Consider the following 25,597-nt stretch of genomic DNA (forward strand, 5'->3'; position numbering starts at 1 on the left):
CCATGGAAGGACTAAATTTGCTCAAGGACTGTATGAAGTGGTTTATTTCCCATCAGTCATTTCTTCCTCTGTACTATCACTGCACTCTGTGCTCATTGCACTTAAATGACAGAGCATTTATTTACTTGTTCTCAGGACTGTTTCACCCAATAGACTATAAACTCCTGGGGCCTTGGGCGGGGGTTGGGGGTGGGTGGTGGCGGGAGCACTGGGGCTGTTTTCATTTTTGTGACCTTAGTGATGATACCTAGTAGGCACTCAATAAGTGGATTTACTGAAGAGACGTGAAATGGATAATATTAAATGGTGAGATTTATATATTTTAAAAATTGACTTTGAATTGTGCTCTTCAATTAAATGGGAATGGCAGGGGGCCTAACAGTCTAGGAATTAACATGGCATATTGAAAATTTCTAAAAGCTACTGTATAAAGATGCTCACAATGGAACCAAGCAGTGCTAAGAATAAAGTGATTCTTTTTTTTTTTTAATTCTTATTTATTTAGTTGACAAAGAGAGAGAGAGAGAGACAGCGAGAGAGGGAACACAAGCAGGGGGAGTGGGAGAGGGAGAAGCAGGCTCCTGGCTGAGCAGGGAGCCCGATGCGGGGCTCGATCCCAGGACCCTGTGATCATGGCCTGAGCCGAAGGCAGACGCTTAACGACTGAGCCACCCAGGCGCCCCAAGAATGAAGTGATTCTTAATACATAGTGATATTTCCTTCCAGAACAACATTTCAAAACCCAGAGATTAAAAATATTCCAGATGTGTTTAAAATCACATCATTTATTTCAAATTTCTTATAAGATTATAACCTTATTTCCTGGCTTTCCTTTTCATAATATTTATATTTTTGCACATAAGAAAAATATAAAACTCAGTCTTGACTTATGAAACTCTCCTCTATTATGAGCCCAAAATATTTCAAGATATAATTACAGGAACACCTCAGAGATATTGTGGGTTTGGGTCCAGACCACTGCAATAGAGCAAAAATCACAATAAAGTGAGTCAAATGAATTTTTTTTATTTCCTAGTGCATATAAACATTATGTTTACACTGTCCTATAGCCTATTAAGTGGGCAATAACATTCTGTCTAAAAAACAATGTATATACCTTAGTTTAAAAATACTGCTACGGAATGGGAGAAGATATTTGCAAATGATGTATCAGATACAGGGTTAGTATCCAGAATCTATAAAGAACTCATCAAAATCAACACTCCAGAAATAAATAATCCAGTTAAGAAATGGGTAGAAGACATGAACAGACAATTCTCCAAAGAAGACATACAAACGGCTAACAGACACATGACAACATTCACTCATCATCAGGGAAATACAATCAAAACCACAATGAGATACCACCTCACACCTGTCAGAATGGCTAAAATTAACAGCTCAGGAAACAACAAATGTCGGCAAGGATGCAGAGAATGGGGAAACCTTTACACCGTTGGTGGGGATGCAAACTGGTGCAGTCACTGTGGAAAACAGTATGGAGGTTCCTCAAAAAGTTAAAAATAGAACTACCCTATGACTCAGCAATTGCACTACTAGGTGTTTATCCAAAGGATACAAAAATAGTGATTTGAAGAGGCTCATGCACCCCAATGTTTATAGCAGCAATGTCCACAGTAACCAAATTATGCAAAGAGCTCAGATGTCCATCAACTGATGAATAGATAAAGAAGATGTAGTGTATATATACAATGGAATATTATTCAGCCATCAAAAAGAATGAAATCTTGCCTTTTGAAACAACGTGGATGGAGCTAGAGTGTATTATGCTAAGCAAAATAAGTCAGAGAAAGACAAATATTCTATGATTTCACTCATATGTGGAACTCAGATGAAGATAGGGGAAGGGAAGAAAAAATAAAATAAGATGAAAACAGAGAGGGAGGTAAACCATAAGAGATTTTTAAGTATAGAGAACAAACTGAGGGCTGCTGAGGGGAGAGGAGGAGATGAGCTAAATGGGTGATGGGCATTAAAAAGGGCACTTGTTGGGATGAGCACTGGGTGTTATATGTAAGTGATGAATCACTAAATTCTACTCCTGAAACCAGTACTACATTATACGTTAACTAATTTGAATTTAAATAAAAAATATTTTACTACTAAGAAATGTTAATCATATCATCTGCGCTTTCAGAGAGCCATAATCTTTTTCTGGTGGAGGGTCTTGACTTAACTTTGATGGCTGCTGACTGATCAGGTGGTTGCTGAAGATCTGGGTGGCTGTGGCAATTTCTTAAAATAAAACAATGAAGTCTGCTGCATTGATTGACTCTTCCTTTCATGAATGATTTCTGGGCAACGTGAAATGCTGTGTGAAAGCATATTACCCATTGGAGAACTTCTTCCAAAATTGGAGTCTGTCTTCTCAAACCCTGTCACTTCTTTATAAACCAACTTTATGTAATATTCTCAATCCTTGGTTGTCATTTCAACAATCTTCACAGCATCTTCACAGAATAGATGCCATCTCAAGAAACCACTTTCTTTGCTCATTCACAGGAAGCAACTCCTCATCCATTCCAGTTCTATCACAAGATTATAGCAATTCAGTCCTATCTTCAGGTTCCATTTCTAATTCTAGTTCTCTTGCCATTTCTACCATATCATCAGATACTTCCTCCACTGAAGTCTTGAACCCTTCATGAGGGCTGGCATCAACATTTTCCCAGCTCCTGTTTGTTATTTTGACCTCTTCCCATAAATCACAAATGTTCTTAATGGAATCTAAAATGGTGAATCCTTTCCAGAAAGTTTTAAATTTACTTTTCACAAATCCATGAGAGGAATCACTACCTATGGCAGCTATAGCCTTATGAAATATATTTCCTCAATAATAAGACTTGAGAGTCAAAATTAGTCCTTGACCCATAGGCTGCAGATTTGGTGCTGTGTTAACAGGCATGAAAACAACATTCATCTCTTTGTCCATCTCCATCAGAGCTCTTGGGTGACTAGGTGTATTGTCAATGAGCAGTCGTATTTTGAAAGGAATCCTTTTTTTTTTTTTTTTTTTTTTTTGAGCAGTAGGTCTCAACTGTGGGCTTAAAATATTCAATAAACCATGTCATAAAGGGATATGCTGTCATCCAGGCTTTGTTGCTACATTGATAGATGTTTTAGCATAAATCTTAAGGGTGCTAGGATTTTCAGAATGATAAACAAGCATTGGTTTCAACTTAAAGTTATCATCTGCATTAGCCTCTAACGAAAGAGTAAGCCTGTCCTTTGAAGCTTTGAAGCCAGGCATTGATTTCCCTTCTCCAGCTATGAAAGTCCTAGATGGCATCTCCTTCCAATATAAGGCTGTTTTGTCTACATTGAAAATCTGTTGTTTAGTGTAGCCACCTTCATGAGTTATCTTAGCTGGGCCTTCTGGAGAACTTGCTGCAGCTTCTCCACCTGAGCCTGCTGCTTCACCTTGCACTTCGATGTCCTAGAGACGGCGTCTTTCCTCAAACTACATGAACCCACCTCTGCTAGCTTCAGACTTTTCTTCTGCAGCTTCCTCACCTCTCTCAGCCTTCACAGAACTGAATAGAGTTAGGGCCTTGCTCTGAATTAGGCTTTGGCTTAAGGGAATGTTGTGGCTGATTTGATCTTCTATCCAGACCACTCCAACTCTCTCCGTATCAGCAATAAGGCTGTTTCTCTTTCTTAGTATTTGTGTGTTCACTGGAGTAGCATTTTTTATCTCCTTCAAGAACTTTTCCTTTGCACTCACAACTTGGCTGTTTGGCACAAGACGCCGAGCTTATTGGCTTATCTTGGCTTTTGACATGTCTTCCTTGCTAAGCTTAATCGTCTCTAGCTTTTGATTTAAAGGGAGAGACATGTGACTCTTCCTCTCACCTGAACACTTCGAGGCACTGTAGGGTTATTAATTGGTCTAATTTCAATATTGCTGTGTCTCAGGGAATAGCAAGACCCGAGAAGAGGAGAGAGACGGGGGAACGGCCAGTCAGTGGAGCAGTCAAAACACACGCAACATTTATCAGTTCAGTTCACCGTCTTACATGGATACAGTTCGTGGCACCCCAAAACAATTACAGTAGTAATATCAAAGGTCACTGATTGTAGATCACCATAACAAATATAATAACAATGAAAAAGTTTGAAATATTGTGAGAATTACCAAAATGAGACACAGGGACATGAAGAAAACAAATGCTGTTGGAAAAATGGCACCAATAGACTTGCTCAGTGCAGGGTTGTCAAAACCTTCAATTTGTGAAAAGACACAGTATCTCTGAAGTGCAATAGGTGAAGCATAATAAAATGAGTTATACCTTTATATCAGTATTGGGAGGAGGGAAAGAGAAGGATTAAATCTCATAAATACTGGTGAAACCTTCCTTGGTACCTTCTAACCTCCTCTCGTCACCACCTCCTTCTTGCACAGCTCCCACGTGTTCTTTTTGCATGCAGGCCTCTGAAACAAATTGACTGTTCAACCTGTCTCTTTCTCCGCTGTGCTCTGCCTCCTCATCACATATCATAAGCGAGCATTTTTTATAATTTCAGTGACCACTTTAGAGTGTGCTTACAGTCATGAATTCGGAAGATAATGGGAAGCAACTAGACAAGCTTAACTGGTTCAAGCTGAAGGAGACTGGGTATTTCTATAATAATCACGGTAAATATTTTACATAATGATTATTTCAGTCCAAGTACTGCTCCAAGCACTTTGTATATATTAAACAATTAAACAACTATTTCTCCCAACTCCCTATAAGACAGGTTCCATTATTGTCCCCTTTTATAGTCAAGAAAGCCGAGGCTCAGAAAGGCTAACAAGTAACTGCTACTGTCACTGAGATTCAATCTCCGTTTAGCTTCGGTACTCTGAATCTGAGCTCTTTATGAATAATGGTGATGATACTGATGACATCAGCAAAGTGTTAATACTGTAAGTTAGGAGCACTTATTAGGTGCCAGGTATAGTCTAAGTACTTGATAGATATTCATTCACATACTGAAGAAACAACACTAGACTGAAGTCTAAAAGACTAGGATTCCACTCCAGATCCTGGTACTGATTAACTGTAAAATTTGGAGGAAGTCACTTCAACCACTTTGGGTCTCGTTTTCCACAGATACACACTGAAGTTACTGTACCACCTGATCTCTTGAGTTTAATATTATATTTATCGTCTGCCCACTCAGAATAAACCAACGGAAGAGGCCCTTGAGAAAAGTGCAGGGGTATTAGAATAAAATTATATTCTTGCTCTCAAGAAATGTGTATACTAAGTCAAACGATATCAATGATTGAGGACCAACGAAGACTTCACCTGGTACTCAAAACCGCTATTTGGTGGATTAATACAGAATACAAAATAAAATTTGGTAATTGCTGTGCTGAATATGCCCCTTCACCCCATATGTTGAAGCACTAGCTCATACTGTGACTGTATGTGGTGATAGGGCCTTTTGGAGGTAATTAAGGTTAAATGAGGTCATAAGGTTAGGGCTCTAACAATAGGGCTGGTATCTTTAAGAAGAGGAGGAGACACTAGAGATTTCAATCTCTCTTTCTCCACCGTGTGAGAACACAACTAGAAGGAAGCCATACACAAGCCAGAAATAGATCCTTTACCAAGAACTGACACCCTGCACCTTGATTTTGGACTTCTTAGCCACTGGGAGAAATAAATTTCTATTGTTTAAGCCACCCAGTCTATGGTACTTTGTTAATGGCAGCCCAAACAAGCTAAGAGTAATTAAAGAAAAAAAAAATCCTAGAAGCTATAAAGGAAAAGATTGCTGAATTTAATTGTATATTAAAAAAAAAACTTTATATGACAAAAACAATTATATGGTCAAAAGATAACCAAAAAAATATTTGCAACACATGTAACAGAAATAGATTACTACATGAATAACTTATAAAACCAATGTAAAAGATTAATGGGAAAATTGGTAAAAAGATATGAACATGTTTGTATCCTTGGTGCCTAGTCCCGTTCCTTGAGAGAGATAGCTAATGATTAATTGAACTAAATATATAAATTATGTAATTTTATTTTTATTAGTTTTTTTAAAGCACACAACCTATATAAATACAGGGATTTAGACAACAGTATGTTAATTTTATAGACTTATTACAGAATTTTATAGAAATATAAAATCAGAATATTATATTAAAAACAAAAAAGGTATGTAAAAGCCAGTGAACATTTTAAAAACTACTCAACCTCACACGTAATTGACAATACATAAGTAATACTATAATAAATCAAATATATACATATCTAAATAAGATTAAATTTCTCTTAATAAATTTATAAGTTGGTAATACCTACTGTTGATGAGGACAGAAAAATGGTAGAGTCTTTTAAGAGGGAAGTTATTTATCGAAATTAAAAATATAAGTACTTATGGCCCAGCAGTTCTACTTCTAGGGACTGATGTTAACCAATATACTCCAAAAACAAACATCAAGATAAATGAACACTAATGTTCATGACCAGTTGTTTATAACAGTAGAAAACTAAAAACAATTTTATAGGTTCTTTCATGGAGGATTAGTTCAATCCATTATGATATACCTTGTCAACAGACTCTTATGCAGATGTTAAATCAGACTGCATTGAGTTAAGGGGGTGGGGGGAAAGCAAGACCCAGACTTTTATATATTACCATTGCTGTGAATTTTTAAAAGCATACACACATGCATGAGGATACACACATGTGCGTGCAAACACACACACATGCACACACACTCTATTGTTATTGTCATAAATATTCTTCTGGTACAAAACAAGAGAAATTTAACAATCGTTTTCCAAAAGAAGATGTTGGAGAGGGATACTTTCATTTACTGTTCTATTTTGGTGTGTGTGCCTACAATATATATTTAAGACTATAATTCTTAAAAACAGAGCATTTACATAAAAAGTCTTTAAATTATGGGTCTGTCTTTAATTTCTAAGAATCAACTACCCTTCCTGAAAAGACTGTCTGAATAATCAACAATCGGTATGGCAAACAATTCAATGAAGCTAACATTTCTTCCTCTCCATAGGAGTATCTTTTTCTTCAGCAATTTCTCTTTTACAAACGAACAACACTGAGTTTGTCCTGAACGCTCTTCCCTCCTTGTTCCCTTAGAGGCACTCAGCTGCCAAATCCAGCTGATGCTCCTCCATTTGCACTGTCAGGACCCTGGCTCAGGTATTCATTATCATTCATAAGACAACAGTAATAGTACAAGGAGATGTTGTTACTGAGTTCTATATGGCAGGTACTTCACAGATTCTGCTTTCTAATCCCTACAGCAATCACAGAAGGTTGGTATTACCATCTCATTTTTCTGGATACCCACAATGTGATTACACCTAAAAAATGGTGTAATCGGGTAGGGTGAAAAGCAGTGTCTCGCTGTTTGAATTTAAATTTCTCTAACTCCTAAAAGGCTGAACATATTTTTATTCATTTATTGGCCATTATATTGTCCTGCAGCATTCCCTGTCATATGTTTTGCCCATTTTTTAGCTGGGTGGTTTGTCCTTTGCTTATTGACTATAGTAGTTTCTCATGCATTTTGGATCTTTTTCCCCTCAACCTTTTTTTTTTTTTTTAAATTTCAAACCTATGTTAAAATTATCAAAAACAATATAATGAACATCTATATACTATTCACCTATATGCACCAATTACCAATTGTTAACATTTTGCCACCTCTCTTTCAACCCTCTACCCCCAAACTCTCTCTCCCACCAGTAGACTTCCCAACATTGTGACGCTTCTCATCTAAATACTTCAGCATGTATTCTGTGCCTCGTCATACTTTCTGCAACCCTAGCCTTTCATAGATCCTTTCTCCAGCCTAATGAATTCCCACAACTTCTTGTATCATACATTTACTGTTTCCTCTCCTTGGAATATATTTCTGCCATTTTCCATATATCCAAATCTTATCCATCCTTCAAGGTCCAACTCAGATGTCCCTTGATCCATGAAGCCTTCCCTTCTCAATTTTCCTTCTGTTGCCTGCGCAATTACATACCACTTATTGCTTTCTTCTTGGCACCACCATTATTTACATATATGTCTCACATCCCTAACAATCACAAGCACTTAAGTTAACAGTAACTTATATTTTCCATAGATCTTAGCACAGCAACGTGCAAATAGGAGACACTCAGTAAGTATCTGCAAAAATCAACCAGCAAAATCACTGAATAAATGTATGTTTGTGAGAAAATCAGAGAGAAATTAAGATTCTATTTCCAGGGCACTGGGTGGCTCAGTCAGTTAAGCGTCTGCCTTTGGCTCAGGTCATGATCCCAGAGTCCTGGGATCTAGGCCCACATCGGGCTCCCTTCTCAGCGGCGAGTCTGCTTCTCTGCCTGTCCCCTGGCTCATGTGCATTCTCTCTCTCTCTCTCCTGCTCACTCTCTTAAATAAATAAATAAATAAATAAATCTTTAAAAAAAGATTCCATTTCCCATCCTTTCAACAAGTCTTTGTGATTTTCTACAAATCACTTAACTCTAGCAGTGATAATATTGATTATAAAATAATAGCTCTTTTATTTTTTTCAAGACCAGGCACTTTATATATGTCATTTACTGTGTCACTCAATCACCACAACAGCCTTATGAGGTAGACATTATTACCATATTACAAGTAAACAGAAGTGTAGCGAGATCTAGTAACATGTCCATGCAGGTAGGGTATTGGTCTATGATTTTTGTCACGTTTATCTTCTTATTGTTTGTATTGCTCATTTCACCTGTAGTTGTAAAATGACTTGTTTAAAATTGGGTGTTTGTGCCTACTTAGAGATATATGAATTCAATGACTAATGCTATTTAGCCAAAAAAACCCAAAAAAACCAAAAAAAACCCAAACCAAAACAGAAAAATAAATCACAATAATAAATAATTAAAGAAAAGTTGATATTTTATGTTATATGCAAAAAGTGACATAATAATCTTTGGAACTCTATAATAGGTTGATTTAGCTTTTAACTTTTTGATTTATCATGAATAGCAGCAATACTCAGGGAGGCACATGCTTAGAACACATGCAAAATTAAGGGGCTTTTTCTTTGGGGGGTTGTGGTGATGAGCTAGGTGATTTTCAGCTGCTTTTATAATTGGCAATTCCACCAAAATCCTGCAGGTGGGAATCTGTGACTTCTCTATTAAACATTTTATATTACCTTGGGAAAAGCTCAGGCCAAGAGTCCAATGTCAGGGCCTCTGCTATCAAACAGGGATCTGGCTCCCAGCTCTCACAGGTCTGAGCCTTACCAGGCAAATACAACTTTTCTGGCTGAACAGGGCTGTGGGACTTGAAATAACTGGGCTATAATTTCAGTTGTCTTAAAACTATAATTTCAGTTGTCTTAAAAGTCTGACACCAAAGTAACTGATAGGCTTTGATCTTGGGGCCAAAAAAGAAAAAAAGTTAGTGCATAACCAACTTTTATCAAATTTTGTTTCCCTGAATTATATAGACATTCTCCCAAACCACCATTGTGTTTAGTTTTAAACACCTACTTTTTTTTTCTTCTTGATTTTATTTTTTTAAGTAATCTCTAGATCCAATATGGGGCTCAAGCTCACAACTCCGAGATCAAGAGTTGCATGCTCCATCGACTGAGCCAGCCAGGCGCCCCTTAAACACATACTCTTAATGAAATCTATTAACTCATTTAAAAAGAGTAAGCAGTGCCAAGACAAGTAGTAGACCAACACAACCAGAGAGAACTTCAGCCTCATTGGTCCAGTCTCAGAGTCTCTGTGGCCAAGGTCAGAGGATCAGCTTCTATTATAACAGTGGGGGAAAGGAGCTGACTGTTATATAGATATGATCTCCAGATTTGGAATTAGGAGGCCTGGCAGGCTGGCCTCCAGGCTATGAGACTCTCAGCAAATCACTTTCCCAGCCTCTATGAGCCTCAGAGTCCTCAGCTATAAATGTAGATGACCATTCCTCCATTGGGCAACTGTTAGGATTTGTGATATAATGGATATAAAAGCACTTATCTCGCTTTATAAATGCTCAATAAATGTTAATAAATGCAACCTATGGGGTCTCAAATCATATTTTTTTAGAGATTATGATAATGAAAAGTGTGATAGTATAAGACACCATTAAAGTTTGAGTGTTTGAGTTTTAATCTTTTAATGGTAAGATTTGTTGAAGACATCCTAGATTCTGCTATTTGAAGGACTAAATTTTGTCATATTTTATACCTTATCCAGAAAAATCAATCAACAAATGTGTACTGATTTACTTATTCACTGAATAAGTAAATGAATACAGAAAATAGGTTTTGGGGTTATAAGCATACCTGCTCATAAGAAGCTGTATTCAAATTGACAAAAGGCAATAGTTATTAAGGGCTTAAGGGCTTCCCAAGCTAGGCATTGGGAAGTTATGGGAAAAGGATATAGAATGTGTAAAAAATAGTTATTTAAATCAGAATCCTAGATCTGGGAAGGTTCTGAGCAGGAGAAGCCAAGAAAACATGAGCCTTTTCCCCTTCTACTTTATCAATTAGATTACATGTAAGTTATTTAAATTTACTGAGTTTAAATGTGCCTATATGGCAAGTACTTTTTGCTTTTAATTGTAACTTCAGATTTAGCAGGCATAAAGACAGAAAATTCAAAATGCAAAAAATGAAAATAAATGGTTGTAAATATAGAGACGATAAAAAAGCAAGAGGGACTTTGGGAAAACTAAGGCTCAGAGCAACTTGGAAGGCAAAAAGAGACAATTTTCTTGATCCATTTTCTTCAAAGAGAGATACTGAAGTTCAAAAGGGGTGCTATCATCCTGCTAGTTTAATGTTTATGTGTGATTAAAATTTCTAAGTGTTTACAAAGATGTAACATAATATGTCATCTTCACTTATAAAGAAAATTTCTGCTTTATTCAAAAAAGGATATACAGACCATATAAACTCATGTCCTCAGTACAATAAGTAGTAATTATCTCTATTTTAAAATCTTTATTACAATTATCATATACATATTAGTACAAAGTATACCAGAGCTTTTAAATATTGGCCCCTCAAACTTGAACATTGCAAAATGTGTGAAGAGGAAAACAATGTCAAGTACCCATTTGTGACTGTGCAAATCAATGTCTCCAAGAAGAACAGTCTGGACTATGGGTTAGTCTTGTTACCAAAAAAGAAAAACGGTCAATGCCTGTGTGACCAAGAAAAAAAAAAGCGTAAAAACACTGCTAAAAGCAAACAGAATTCTTGACTCTTTGACCTATTTTGAGTTGAAAAATAAAGTATACCTTACCCCTCAGTTCATAGTCCACTCAAATATTTGGGGCTGTGGAGCTGTATTTCTTTAATTAGCTGGTCAGTTCTTAGGGACTGAGCCACACAAAAGGCACATGAAGTCCTCTTCTAAGAGTCAATACATCCTCTGTAAGGTCCCCAAACATCCCTAACTCTAATCAGTAATTGTCATTAAAAGCTCTCATTACATGAAGGAAGTGTCATTAGAGCATCTTGCCCTCACAGGGTGTACAGTACCGAGAAGGCTAGAAGGGTTCATAAATTAGCGCCATTTCACTCACCCTCTACCTACCGTGCAATCTGCTGCGAGAGAGAAAACCCTATTTATACACATTAAGGCAAAAGCCCACTGGCCCCTACAAAATTAACCTAAACACTAACTGTGGTTATTTGAGGGACTCCCCATTTCATTATGTGTCTCAGAAATGAAAGAGAGAAAGTTTGCTGCCATCAATAACACTGAGCATATCTGCTGCATCCCGCAGATTCCAAGACATTAATAATTCAAAATCTTGTGGGAATTTTGTCATGGTGGAGATACGACTTGTCTGCAAACAGAGCTCAGGGGATGCTCAGTATGATCTATTCTTCTATATATGCACAACTGCTACATTCATCACGACACAGAGAAAAACACAGGATTCTCCTGTATCTCTGCAATCGAAATTTTGGAATGTATATTATAAAGTTGTTATGTATAATATAATAATTCCCAATCTCACTTGAAGAGTAATAATCATGATAGGTCATTACACCTTATAAATTAAAAGGACTGGTAAATACATTTTATCTCCCTGATCTCTTAAACATATATGCCATAATTCAAAAAACATTGAGACTGAACGGTTAGATGGAAAAAATGAGAAAACATGTTGGGCTCTCTCCCTATTGGGAGACAGAGAGACAGAATGTGTGTGTGTATACACAAACATACATGTGTGTATATTTATACGTATGTACATATTTGTATATACACACACATAGTGTTTATATATATTTTGTATATATGTACATACTTACACATATACATACTCACATACCTATGATCCCCAGATTTACTTAAAAACTAGAAATTGACAATGTCAGTTACATCACTGACTGTTGTTCTGGAACCAACACCTAAGAAGATGACACTAGCGAAAATATCCACCAATATTATTCCCCATGAGGTCCCTTTAGAGACTACCCAGACCCTTAATTCTTGATAAAAGATTTCAAATCATTCTCAATATTAAGGCCAGGACAATCTTTCTAAAACTCAAATCTAATCATGTCATTTCCCTGTGGAAATTCTTCCAATTGTCCTTAGAATAAAGCCCTAAATCCTCTTTAACAAGGCCCAGGAGACCCTGTGTGATCTAGCTACCCCAGCCTACCTCAGCCTCACTTCAAGCCATTTTCCACTTCATTTTCTGAGCTCCAGGCACAATGGCCTTCTTTCAATTCTTTGAGAACATCATGGGCAATCCTGCCTCAGGGCCTTTGAACGTGGTGTTTTCTCTTACATAATGTTCTCCATTTAGCAAATTCCTACCATTGTTCAGATCTCAGCTTAAAAGTCAATTGCTCAGAGAAGGCTTCCCCTACCCTCTTCCTTTAAAGCCTAATACCTTTTGATGTGTTCATTGGCCATTTATGTTTCTTTCTTTTTCTTCTTCTTCTTTTTTTTTTTAAGCTAGATTGTACCATGAGAGACTCTGGACTCTGGGAACCAAACTGAGAGTTACAGAAGGGAGGGGGGGGGGAATGGGGTAACCGGGTGATGGGTATTAAGGAGGGCATGTGTGGTGATGAGCACTGGGTGTTATACGTGACTAATGAATTGTTGAACACTAAAAAAAAAAAAGCCTATGTCATTGAAAATAGAAGGAGAGATAAAAAGCTTCCAGGACAAACAAAAACTAAAGGAATTTGCAAACACGAAACCAGCCCTACAAGAAATATTGAAAGGGGTCCTCTAAGCAAAGAGAGAGCCTAAAAGCAACATAGACCAGAAAGGAACACAGACAATATACAGTAACAGTCACCTTACAGGCAATACAATGGCACTAAATTCATATCTTTCAATAGTTACCCTGAATGTAAATGGGCTAAATGCCCCAATCAAAAGACACAGGCTATCAGATTGGATTAAAAAACAAGACTCATCGATATGCTGTCTGCAAGAGACTCATTTTAGACCCAAAGACACCCCCAGATTGAAAGTGAGGGCGTGGAAAATCATTTACCATGCTAAAGGACACCAAAAGAAAGCTGGGGTGGCAATCCTTATATCAGACAAATTAGATTTTAAACCAAAGACTGTAATAAGAGATGGGGAAGGACACTATATCCTATTTAAAGGGTCTATCCAACAAGAAGATCTAACAATTGTAAATATCTATGCCCCTAACATGGGAGCAGCCAACTGTATAAGGCAATTAATAACAAAAGCAAAGAAACACATTGACAATACAATAATAGCGGGGGACTTTAACACCTCCCTCACTGAAATGGACAGATCATCTAAGCAAAAGATCAACAAGGAAATAAAAACTTTAAATGACACACTGGACCAAATGGACTTCACAGACATATTCAGAACATTCCATCCCAAAGCAACGGAATACACGTTCTTCTTTAGTGCCCATGGAACATTCTCCAGAATAGATCACATCCTAGGTCATAAATCAGGTCTCAACCGGTACCAGATTGGGATCATTCCCTGCCTATTTTCAGACCACAATGCTTTGAAACTAGAACTCAATCACAAGAGGAAAGTCGGAAAGAACTCAAATACATGGAGGCTAAAGAGCATCCTACTAAAGAATGAATGGGCCAACCAGGAAATTAAAGAAGAATTTAAAAAATTCATGGAAACCAATGAAAATGAAAACACAACTGTTCAAAATCTTTGGGATGCAGCAAAGGCAGTCCTAAGAGGCAAGTATATAGCAATACAAGCCTTTCTCAAGAAACAAGAAAGGTCTCAGGTACACAACCTAACCCTACACCTAAAGGAGCTGGAGGAAGAACAGCAAATAAAGCCTAAACCCAACAGGAGAAGAGAAATAATAAAGATCAGAGCAGAAATCAATGAAATAGAAACCAAAAGCAGTAGAACAGATCAACGAAACTATGAGCTTGTTCTTTGAAAAAATTAACAAGATTGATAAAACCCTGGCCATACTTATCAAAAAGAAAAGAGAAATGACCCAAATCAACAAAATCATGAATGAAAGAGGAGAGATCACAACCAACACCAAAAAAATACAAACAATGATAAGAACATATTATAAGCAACTCTATGCCAGCAAGTTAGATAACCTGGAAGAAATGGATGCACTCCTAGAAATGTATCAACTACCAAAACTGAACCAGGAAGAAATAGAAAACCTGAACAGACCTATAACCACTAAGGAAATTGAAGAAGTCATCAAAAATCTCCCAACAAACAAAAGCCCAGGGCCAGATGGCCTCCCAGGGGAATTCTACCAAACATTTCAAGAAGAATTAATACCTATTCTTCTGAAACTGTTCCAAAAAATAGAAATGGAAGGAAAACTTCCAAACTCGTTTTATGAGGCCACCACTACCTTGATCCCAAAACCAGACAAAGACCCCAACAAAAAGGAGAATTACAGACCAATATCCCTGATGAACATGGATGCAAAAATTCTCACCAAAATACTAGCCAATAGGATCCAACAGTACATTAAAAGGATTATTCACCACGACCAAGTGGGATTTATCCCTGGGCTAAGGTTGGTTCAACATCCGCAAATCAATCAACGTGATACAATACATTAACAAAAGAAAGAACAAGAATCATATGATCCTCTCAATAGATGCAGAAAAGCACTTGACAAAGTACAGCATCCTTTCTTGATCAAAACTCTTCAGAGTATAGGCATAGAGGGTACATACCTCAATATCATAAAAGCCATCTATGAAAAACCTACAGCGAATATCATTCTCAATGAGGAAAAACTGAGAGCTTTCCCCCTAAGGTCAGGAACACAGCAGGGATGTCCACTATCACCACTGCTATTCAACATAGTATTAGAAGTCCAAGCCACAGCAGTCAGACAACAAAAAGAAATCAAAGGCATCCAAATCGGCAAAGAAGAAGTCAAACTCTCACTCTTTGCAGATGATATGATACTTTATGTGGAAAACCCAAAAGATTCCACCCCAAAACTGCTAGATCTCATACAGGAATTCAGTAAAGTGGCAGGATATAAAATCAATGCACAGAAGTCAGTGGCATTCCTATACACCAACAACAAGACAGAAGAAAGAGAAATTAAGGAGTCAATCCCATTTACAATTGCACCCAAAACCATAAGATACCCAGGTTCTAACCAAAGAGGCAAAAGATCTGTACTCAGAAAACTATAAAATACTCATGAAAGAAATTGAGGAAGTCACAAAGAAATGGAAAAATGTTACATGCTCATGGATTGGAACAAATATTGTGAAGATGTCAATGCTACCTAGAGCAATCTACACATTCAATGCAATCCCCATCAAAATACCATCCACTTTTTTCAAAGAAATGGAACAAATAATCCTAAAATTTGTATGTAACCGAAAAGACCCCGAATAGCCAGAGGAATGTTGAAAAAGAAAAGCAAAGCTGGTGGCATCACAATTCTGGACTCCCAGCTCTATTACAAAGCTGTCATCATCAAGACAGTATGGTATTGGCACAAAAACAGACACACAGATCAATGGAACAGAATAGAGAGCCCAGAAATCGGACCCTCAACTCTATGGTCAACTAATCTTTGACAAAGCAGGAAAGAATGTCCACTGGAAAAAAGACAGTCTCTTCAACAAATGGTGTTGGGAAAATTGGACAGCCACATGCAGAAGGAATGAAACTAGACCATTTCCTTACACCACACACAAAAACAGACTCAAAATGGTTGAAAGACCTAAATGTGAGACAGGAGTCCATCAACATCCTAAAGGAGAACACGGGCAGCAACGTCTTCGACCTCAGCCGCAGCAACTTCTTCCTAGAAACATCGCCAAAGGCAAGGGAAGCAAGGGCAAAAATGAACTATTGGGACTTCATCAAGATAAAAAGCTTTGCACAGCAAAAGAAACAGTCAACAAAACCAAAAGACAACCGAAAGAATGGGAGAAGATATTTGCAAATGACATATCAGATAAAGGGCTAGTATCCAAAATCTATAAAGAACTTATCAAACTCAACACCCAGAGAACAAATAATCCAATCAAGAAATGGGCAGAAGATACGAACAGACATTTTTCCAAAGAAGACATCCAAATGGCCAACAGACACATGAAAAAGTGCTCAACATCACTCGGCATCAGGGAAATCCAAATCAAAACCTCAATGAGATACCACCTCACACCAGTCAGAATCTGGGCTAAAATTAACAAGTCAGGAAATGACAGATGTTGGCGGGGATGCGGAGAATGGGGAACCCTCCTACACTGTTGGTGGGAATGCAAGCTGGTGCAACCACTCTTGAAAACAGTATGGAGGTTCCTCAAAAAGTTGAAAATAGAGCTACCCTACGATCCAGCAATTGCACTGCTGGGTATTTACCCCAAAGATACAAATGTAGGGATCCAAAGGGGTATGTGCACCCCGATGTTTATAGCAGCAATGTCCACAATAGCCAAACTGTGGAAAGAGCCAAGATGTCCATCAACAGATGAATGGATAAAGAAGATGTGATACACACACACACACACACACACACACACAATGGAATATTATGCAGCCATCAAAAGGAATGAGATCTTGCCATTTGCAACGATGTGGATGGAACTGGAAGGTGTTATGCTGAGCGAAATAAGTCAATCAGAGAAAGATATGTATCATATGACCTCACTGATATGAGGAATTCTTAATCTCAGGAAACAAACTGAGGGTTGCTGGAGTGGGGGTTGGGGTGGGAGGGATGGGGTGGCTGGGTGATAGACACTGGGGAGAGTATGTGCTATGGTGAGCGCTGTGAATTGTGCAAGACTGTTGAATCACAGATCTGTACCTCTGAAACAAATAATGCAATATGTTAAGAAAAAAAAAAGAAGAAGATAGCAGGAGGGAAAGAATGAAGGGGGGGAATCAGAGGGGGAGACGAACCATGAGAGACGATGGACTCTGAAAAACAAACTGAGAGTTCTAGAGGAGAGGGGGGTGGGAGGATGGGTTAGCCTGGTGGTGGGTAATAAAGAGGGCACGTTCTGCATGGAGCACTGGGTGTTATGCACAAACAATGAATCATGGAACACTACATCAAAAACTAATGATGTAATGTACGGTGATTAACATAACAATAAAAAATTTTTTAAAAGCCTAATAGGCAATAATTACTAAATGTTCCTATAGTAGGCAATGTACCCAACTTTTTACATGCATTTTTTAATTTAGTTTCAAAACAAACCCATGAAGTTAGCATTATTATCTCCACTTACACATGTGAAAATGGATCCCAGAAATCTTAAGAAATATATGGAAGATCACACGGCTTATAAATGGGGGAAGAGGAATTCACTGAGATGGTCCCCCTGATACATTCTCTCTTCACATGTATACTCTTCAGTAATGCTTACCATATAATCAGTTGCTTAATGTTTGCTTTCCACATTAGAATGTAACCTCTATAAATGCAGATAGGGCATCTACCTTGTTCACTAAAATATCGTTGTGATGATGCTGGGAACACAGGGGTCAAGAAACATCTCTTGTTGAACAAATGAGTGCATGATACACTGAGTCATTTCTAGCACAAAGAGAAGAAAGGCTAATTAAAAATACTCACCATAAGTCATTACCTATCCAATTCAAGCACTAAATTTGGAAAGCTGAAATAGGCATAAGTTATTATTAAGTACTATATGTAGTCCAATGAGGTTCATAGTAAATATAATCTGAATAGGAAATGTATGCAGTGTGTCTTTAGGGAAAGGCAATTCTGTGTGCATATCTAACTCTATACTGGAACCTACTGATAAAAGCAATTACTCAGAGCACTTTCTGAAAATTCAGTTTTCTATAAATTTCAGAGTAGGCTAGATAGCTCTCAAGTCCAATTTCAAAGTATAAACACATTTAAAATCACAATGAAATATTACAGATAATTACAGTAAAATTGTTTCAAAGACCCATAGAAGATCTGTCTCAATTAATACAGCTAATCCTTGCATCTAAACAGTCAGTATTACTCTGTATGATACTGGGAAATCTAATCAGAATGACTGCAAGTTTTTCTGAACTTAATATGTAAGGCCAATTCCACTGACTCTGGGGACTGGTCAAGGTAAGCTCTAGATTTCAAATTCTCATAATTCATGGTTATATCATGAATGAAAGCCTGATTTAAGTATTTATTTCAACATCCTACCTCATTAAATTTTTTATCTACCAGTGTTACAACTGATGAACAAAATAAATAGGTCTTGTTTTATATTCTTCTTTTCTACTTTTCTGTAACAAAGTGGTTCATGAACACTGACATGGCCAAAGATATGAGGCAGCTTGCCATAAAAAAAATTTCAAGGAGGGTGCCTGGGTGGCTCAGTTGGTTAAGCGACTGCCTTCAGCTTAGGTCATGATCCCGGAGTCCTCTGTATGCTCTCTAAATATACCTATTTAGAGAGCATACAGAGCCTATCATGTACAAACACAAGAAATATGAACAAATGAAAATATGGAGGACCTGCAGATATGGATCACATTCCTCCATATTCTTATTCATAAGAATAAAATGAATTTTATTTAAAATGAATAATCTGTATTTTTCAAAAGCCATGCCTTATTAGATATACATGAGCTTTGTTCAGCTATCAGAAATGTTTAAAGGGAATCATGTTCTCTGATCAACAGTTCTACTTCTTCCACGAAGCCTTACCTGAGCATTTCTACCTTCCCCCCTAAATCTGAGCTCTCACTCCTTGTAATCATTCAGCTGTCTCTCACGTACATACTTCCCTGTTAAAGCACACAGTTTCTACTACCTTAAATTTCATATATTTATGTGTACATATCTCTCTTTTTAAAGTAGAAGCTCATTCAGGGTAGGTTTTTCATCTGATTAAATTTTGCACCCTCCTTCCCCGCAATAGCACTTGTCATAATATATGCACATAAAAGATAGAACAATTCACTCCACAAATAAATGAACATGGTTGTCTGTGAGTGATGTGGAGTCAGGTGCTAATATATCTTTGCTCCCAACAATACTAACAGCAGACATGCTCTCTAGTGCTAACATGTAATAACTTAAATGAAAACCAAAAATAACAAGTATATGTAAAATGCACAGCACAAATATCTTACTACAAGAGGGTTTCTACTTTGGTTATTCGATATTTCAATGTATTTTCTATCCACTGAAGTCCCCCCGCCACCCTGTACTTGTAGATAATTATGTATGTCATTCATTTTTCTTTGCTCAATTTGGACTTTATAGAACTTAACATTCATAAAAATCAATAAGATATCCTTATTAAAGTAAGCCACATTGGCCCTTGAACTCAAACCACTGGTCATTCTTCTCTTTGCTATGCATCATGGATTGTTCTCATTATTAGGTCAACCTACAAAGTTTTTTCTCTCCACATACTTCCAGTATTATTCCTTCTTCTCTCTGGCCCAGATCTACTATCCGTCATGTTGCATAATCATGTCTATCTGAAGAGAATCGATAAGGTAACTAGCTGTGATATCACTGGATATTTTCTTCCCCACCCTAATCACCCTGATTAGTTCAATTCTTTGACTATGAAGAGGGATCATTATGTTAACTTTTAAATGAGGAGATAACTAATTAAACCAAAGTAACTCAAAGGGCTTCAAATGTTGAAAGATCCTGGTAGAAAAGCCCATTTCAATGGAAGAACATATTTAATATTTAAATAAAAATTTTCCCTCCAGTGATGGACATTTTACCAAAAGCTTTAAATAACATGCATTATTTCATGCATTATGGTATGAAAGTCAAAAGCTCATGAAAGTAGAAAAAGTTGATAGTTTCAGATTACATTACTCTAAATAAAGAAGGAATTGTTGCTGACATCACCTTAAATATACTGCATATTGACATGTTTTTGAAGGAATTATAGTTGTGTGGCACAAGTCAAAATCAAATTTAGTTCAATCAGCCGCGGCATATTTTTAAAAAATAAAAACATATCAGGGATACAAGTATATGAAAAGGCCTTTATCAACCTTGCTTTTTATGTGCCAAATTTTTAAATCCCTACTTATTTGCAAGCAAAAAATATGTACATTGGTGAAATTGTGGGATTATATATTCATAAAAAGAGTAATTTCACACACACACAAATTCCTGGCCACTGTTTCCTCAAAAGTTCACTGAAAAAAGGCAGGGAGGGGCCTGCTCCTTTAGAATTCAGTACTAAATGTTTAAACCCATACAAGGAAAAGTCACCAAGATTTAAACATAAATAACAAAGGAAAAATGAGAAAAAGAAATAAGAGAATTAAGTCAAATACTCTGTAAACTGAATTCAGACTCTAGGATTTTACAGGGCATTAATCTAATATATGCCAAATTAGATTTTCAAATTCCATAATATTTGATTTCTTTTCTAAAACTGGTTTACTCTTAATCCCAGAAGTTTTTCTTTCAAAGATTTAACTACAATTCTAAGTGAGATTTCTATTCAACTAGGAGCTCTGTTGTTGATTTTTTAAGTATTATGAATCATATTTATGATTTTACCCTCCCTAAACATTACTTTTGACTTTAATAAAGTTTAGACTCATGTAAAAACTCAAAGATGGTTTAATGTGGATTAAATAATACTCATTTAAAAACAGGACCACTTGTACACTATTTGTCAACTAAAATAATGTCAGAAAAGTTTTTAGACATCTGAGAATTTCTTCCAACTGCACTACAAAGCAACACAGAAGTCATCCAGGAATTTCAGTATAAGATAGATCTGCTTTTGAAATGCAATCCCAAAAACACATACAGTTGATCACAGGTAACTGTTCTGTCTTTGCCGTGGGACTATAACCTTTAGCTGGAAAATACCATGACTATGTTCCAGTCTTTAGTTTTAAGGAATCTGCATGGCACAACAGTTTAGGATTTTTAGCAATTGGACAGCTTGACCATTCCTTGACACCCTGCTTAATGGAGCTTCTCAGTAATACCACTTGTGAACTTCAAGTCACAAAAAGACATCATTCAACATGAGTCCTTCAGTATGGCCAGTCCACTCATGCTAAAGTGGTGTTGAAATGTAAGTCTGTGGGTTTGCTCAAAAGCAAACAAAAGACTACAGCCGGGCATGGATGTATGTAGTCCTTGTAAAGTGAGTAGATCTGGGGTAGCATCAAAACAGGACAGCAGAAGAAACACCTTTAAGAATTCTCTGGAGTATAATTAAACAATACAAAATAAAAGTGGAAACTAAAGATAAAAGAAAAAATGGATAAAGCAATAACAAAAGAAGTTGTTCATTTCGGGCAGAGACTCTGGGGAACAGAGTTTAAGTACAGTTAGCTCTTCGGGCAGTGCAGATGCATATAATGTCAAAAGTGTTCAAAGTGTTATTGATAGAGCATTGGTATTTTCTGCAACATCATATTGCAGAACACAGTAACTCCTAGGAACACCTTGAGATTTCTGGAAGCATGTGACTATGTGTGTACATGAGCAAATACCTGGGAATGAGTACCTCTTCTGCTACACCCTCAATTTAAAAAAAAAAAAAAATTATTCTGTACTGGAGAAAAAATAGATAAATCTCCTTACATAATTTGATATTTATTTTGGCAATGAAATAGCAATTAGGATATAAGGAAGAGCCATGTGAAAAAAGGTTGTGTGAGCCAGACTAATGTCATTTTAGACAAATCTGCCATGATGACTGTTCTGTGACCTGAAACCTTCTTGAGCACAGCCCCTCTCCATGGTCACCCCCTGACCACTTCTTTCCTCTTGTTTACCACATCCTTAAGCACACCCTCAGGGCATAATGTCCTTGATCTGCCCTGGAGATATAGCTATGACACACACTATTCTTAAAGATTCTCTTGAGTGGTCCCTCAGTATTCCCAGTCTCTAGGGCTATAAAAACAAGTCTTAAGGGAGGTGGGATTTTGGAGATCTACTCATCTTGTGGTCACCCAAGACAGGCTTCTTTCCATAATTCCCCTTAATAAACCACTTTTCATCAGGCTAGACTTGCTGGCCTTTCTCTTTGGTCTTATGGCTCCTTCAGCCTTTGGAGGTCATTTTGCATATACCTTCCTTTCATGGAACAAAGATAATAGTTACATATACTTATACACACACATACACAATGAATGTGTGGCATCCATCAAAACTTAAATATTTTATTTCTTTCTGTTTAAAGTATAGTAAGAGAAGAAGTATCAAGAAGATTCTTTATCACAAAAGAAGAAGACAAATTTAGATCAAGAAAATCAGAAACTCCAAAAGAGAATCTATACAAAATTACAGTTTGTAACAACAGTGGAACATTTGTTATAAGAAAAGTAGACAAGCCTTGGACCAGTGATCAGGAAGCCATTTAATTTGATATAATAAGAAAGAGCTTTATGGACCACAGCATGCTAGAATTAGTCTTCTTCAGAAAAGAATCTCTGGGTGATGTCAAAAGACAAGAAGGATAAAGCATGGCTTTGTAAAACTTGTTTAGAGATGGTAACACAGACAAGTCCATTCTGAAGAAAGAGAAAAGAGAGAAAAAACAGTCAAGGTGGGCAAAGTGAAACCTTGCATGTGAATATGTATCATAATCACTAATTATAAGACTCACAAATCCCAAGGCTTTTTGGTTTATCCTCAGTCCTGCCTGGAAAATGGTTAATTTATTCTACAGCTATTTAGATTGGCACAGACTAGGTGGCAGGTACTATATGAACAGCAGGGATATTAGAGTGAAAAAGACAGGCAAGGTCCCTCCTCTCTTAGAGCTCTAGTGGGGATTGACACACAATGGACAAAAGAACGAGATAACTTTTGATAATGATAATGGCTTTGAAGAAATAAAAAAGTTGATGTGTTAGAAAGTACTGGGGAGGTACTTATGGAAGGCCACTGAGGAAGGGTCACTTCAGCTGACACCTGAGTGACAAGCAGCCAATCCAGTGAAGACCAGAATGTTCCAGACAGAGGGGAGGACTAGTGCAAAGGCCCTGAGGAAAAAAACAGCCTTGGTGTGTTTGAGGAGAGAAACTTTGTGTTACTGGAGTGTGCTGAGTATGTGGTGTGGTATTAGGTGGGGCCAAGGAGGAAGACAGGGCTAGCTAATAGGACCTTATTGGTTGGGATAATGAATCTATAAATTTTTTCCTAAGGGCAACAGAAGACAACAGAGGTTTTAAAACTAGGAAGAATCTGGAGAAAGTATGGTAATATAATGTGAGGTTTATATTCTAAAAAGATTACTTTAGCTGATGAGTGAAGTCAGAATTTTAGGGAGATCAGAGCAGAAGCAGGCAAGACCAATTAGGGAATAATTTATAGGGTAGGAGGCAAGGGTTGATGGCATCTGGTATTTGAGTAGTGACAGTGAAGATGAAGAGAAGTTGATGAACTCAAGATCTATTTTGAAGGTAGATCCAATGGGATTTACTGATAAGTCAGATATGGGGAGAGGGAGATGGTGGAAAGAAATCCAGGAACAGTCTTATATTCAAATAATGAGTAGAGCCATTTACTGAAATGAGAAAAACTGAGGGAGAAGCAATCTAAGGATGGGAAGGGGGATCAAAAATTCTATTTTGCATATGATAAACTTGAGACTTTTATTAGATATCCAAGATGAGACATCAAATAGGTTTTTTGATATATATGAGTCTGGCATTTGGGGAAGAAGTTAGACCTGAAGATAGCAATTTGGTAGCAGATGCATTTTGATGTTACATAAAACCATGGAATTGGGGCTCCCGGGTGGCTCAGTTCGTTGAGTGTCCAACTCTTGATTTTGGCTCAGGTCATGATTTCAGGGTCATGAGATTGAGCCGAGTGTTGGGCTCCACACTGAGCGTGGAATCTACTTGAGATTCTCTCTCTCCCTCTCTCTGCCCTACCCACCCCCCAAAACAAAACAAAACAAAACAACCATGGAATTGGGTGAACTTTCCTAGGGAGTTACGGTAGACAGAGAAAAGACCAGGACCCATGGCCAAGCACTGAGACACTCTAACATTTAGAAGTTAAGCAAAGCAAAGAACCCACATAGGAAACTGAGAAGGGGTGGTTGGCAAAACAGATGGAATCCCAAGAGAGATAGGTATCATGGAAATGAAGAGGAAAACATGTTTCAAAGAGGGAGTGATCAATTGTGTCCACTATTCCCAAGTGCTTGAGTAAGACAAGAACAAAGAAACCACCACTGGCTTTGGAAAGATGGAGATGACTGGTAACCTCGATAAGAGCCAAGTTAAGTTCTTAGTAGAGTGTCAGAGATACTTGATTAGAGTAAATTGAAGAGGCGAAGTGCTATAAGGAATGAAGCCTGGAACAGCTGTTTCAAAACCCACAGCTAATATCATCCTCAACAGGGAAAAACTGAGAGCTCCCATAAGGTCGGGAACACTACAGGGATGTCTGCTCTCATCACATTTATTTACAATAGATTGGAAGTCCTGGCCACAGCAATCAGACAACAAAAAGAAAAAAGGCATCCCAATCAGCAAGGAAGAAGTCAAACTTTCACTGTTTGCAGATGACATGATACTCTATATAGAAAACCTGGAAGACTCCTATCAAAAACTGCTAGAACTAATAAACGAATTCAGTAAAGTCACAGGAGACAAAATCAACGTACAGAAATGTGTTGCATTTCTTTACACCAATAATGAAGCAATGGAAAGAAATTAAGGAATCAATCCCATTTACAACTGCACCAAGAAAATTAAGATAGGAATAAATCTAACCAAAGAAGTAAAAGACCTGTACTCTGAAAACCATAAAACACTGATGAAAGAAATTGAAGATGACACAAAGAAATGGAAAGACCTTCCATGTTCATGGACTGGAAGAACAAATATTGTTAAAATTCTATACTACCCAAAGCAGTCTAAACATTTAATGCAATCTCTATCAAAATATCACCAGCATTTTTCACAGAGCTAGAAGAAACAATCCTAAAATTTGTGTGGAACCACAAAAGATCCCGAATAGCCAAAGCAACTTGAAAAAGAAAAGCAAAACTGAAGGCATCACAATTTGAACTTCAAGTTATATTACAAGCTGTAATAACCAAAACATTATGGAACTGGCACAAACACAGACACATAGATAAGGGGCACCTGGATGGCTCAGT

The 25,597-nt window shown here is 37.2% G+C and overlaps 1 protein-coding gene across 7 annotated transcripts in view; it reads right to left on the minus strand.

Moving 5' to 3' along the window:
- Positions 1 to 25,597, minus strand: part of SLC10A7 (solute carrier family 10 member 7) — a 257,182-nt gene that overhangs the window by 112,471 nt on the left and 119,114 nt on the right. Inside the window, exon 5 of one of the 7 annotated variants that reach the window (XM_064585139.1) lies at positions 22,972 to 22,988. The exons of the other annotated variants lie outside the window; for them this stretch is intronic. The gene's annotated coding sequence lies outside the window, so the exon portion shown is untranslated. Of the gene's footprint in view, positions 1 to 22,971; positions 22,989 to 25,597 lie in introns of those variants that run through there. 7 annotated transcript variants of the gene reach the window in all.

Source organism: Mirounga angustirostris, unplaced genomic scaffold, assembly GCF_029215605.1.
Source record: "Mirounga angustirostris isolate CCGP_5_RB_7025 unplaced genomic scaffold, mMirAng1.0.hap1 SCAF_2, whole genome shotgun sequence".
In the NCBI taxonomy this organism is placed as follows: domain Eukaryota; kingdom Metazoa; phylum Chordata; class Mammalia; order Carnivora; family Phocidae; genus Mirounga; species Mirounga angustirostris.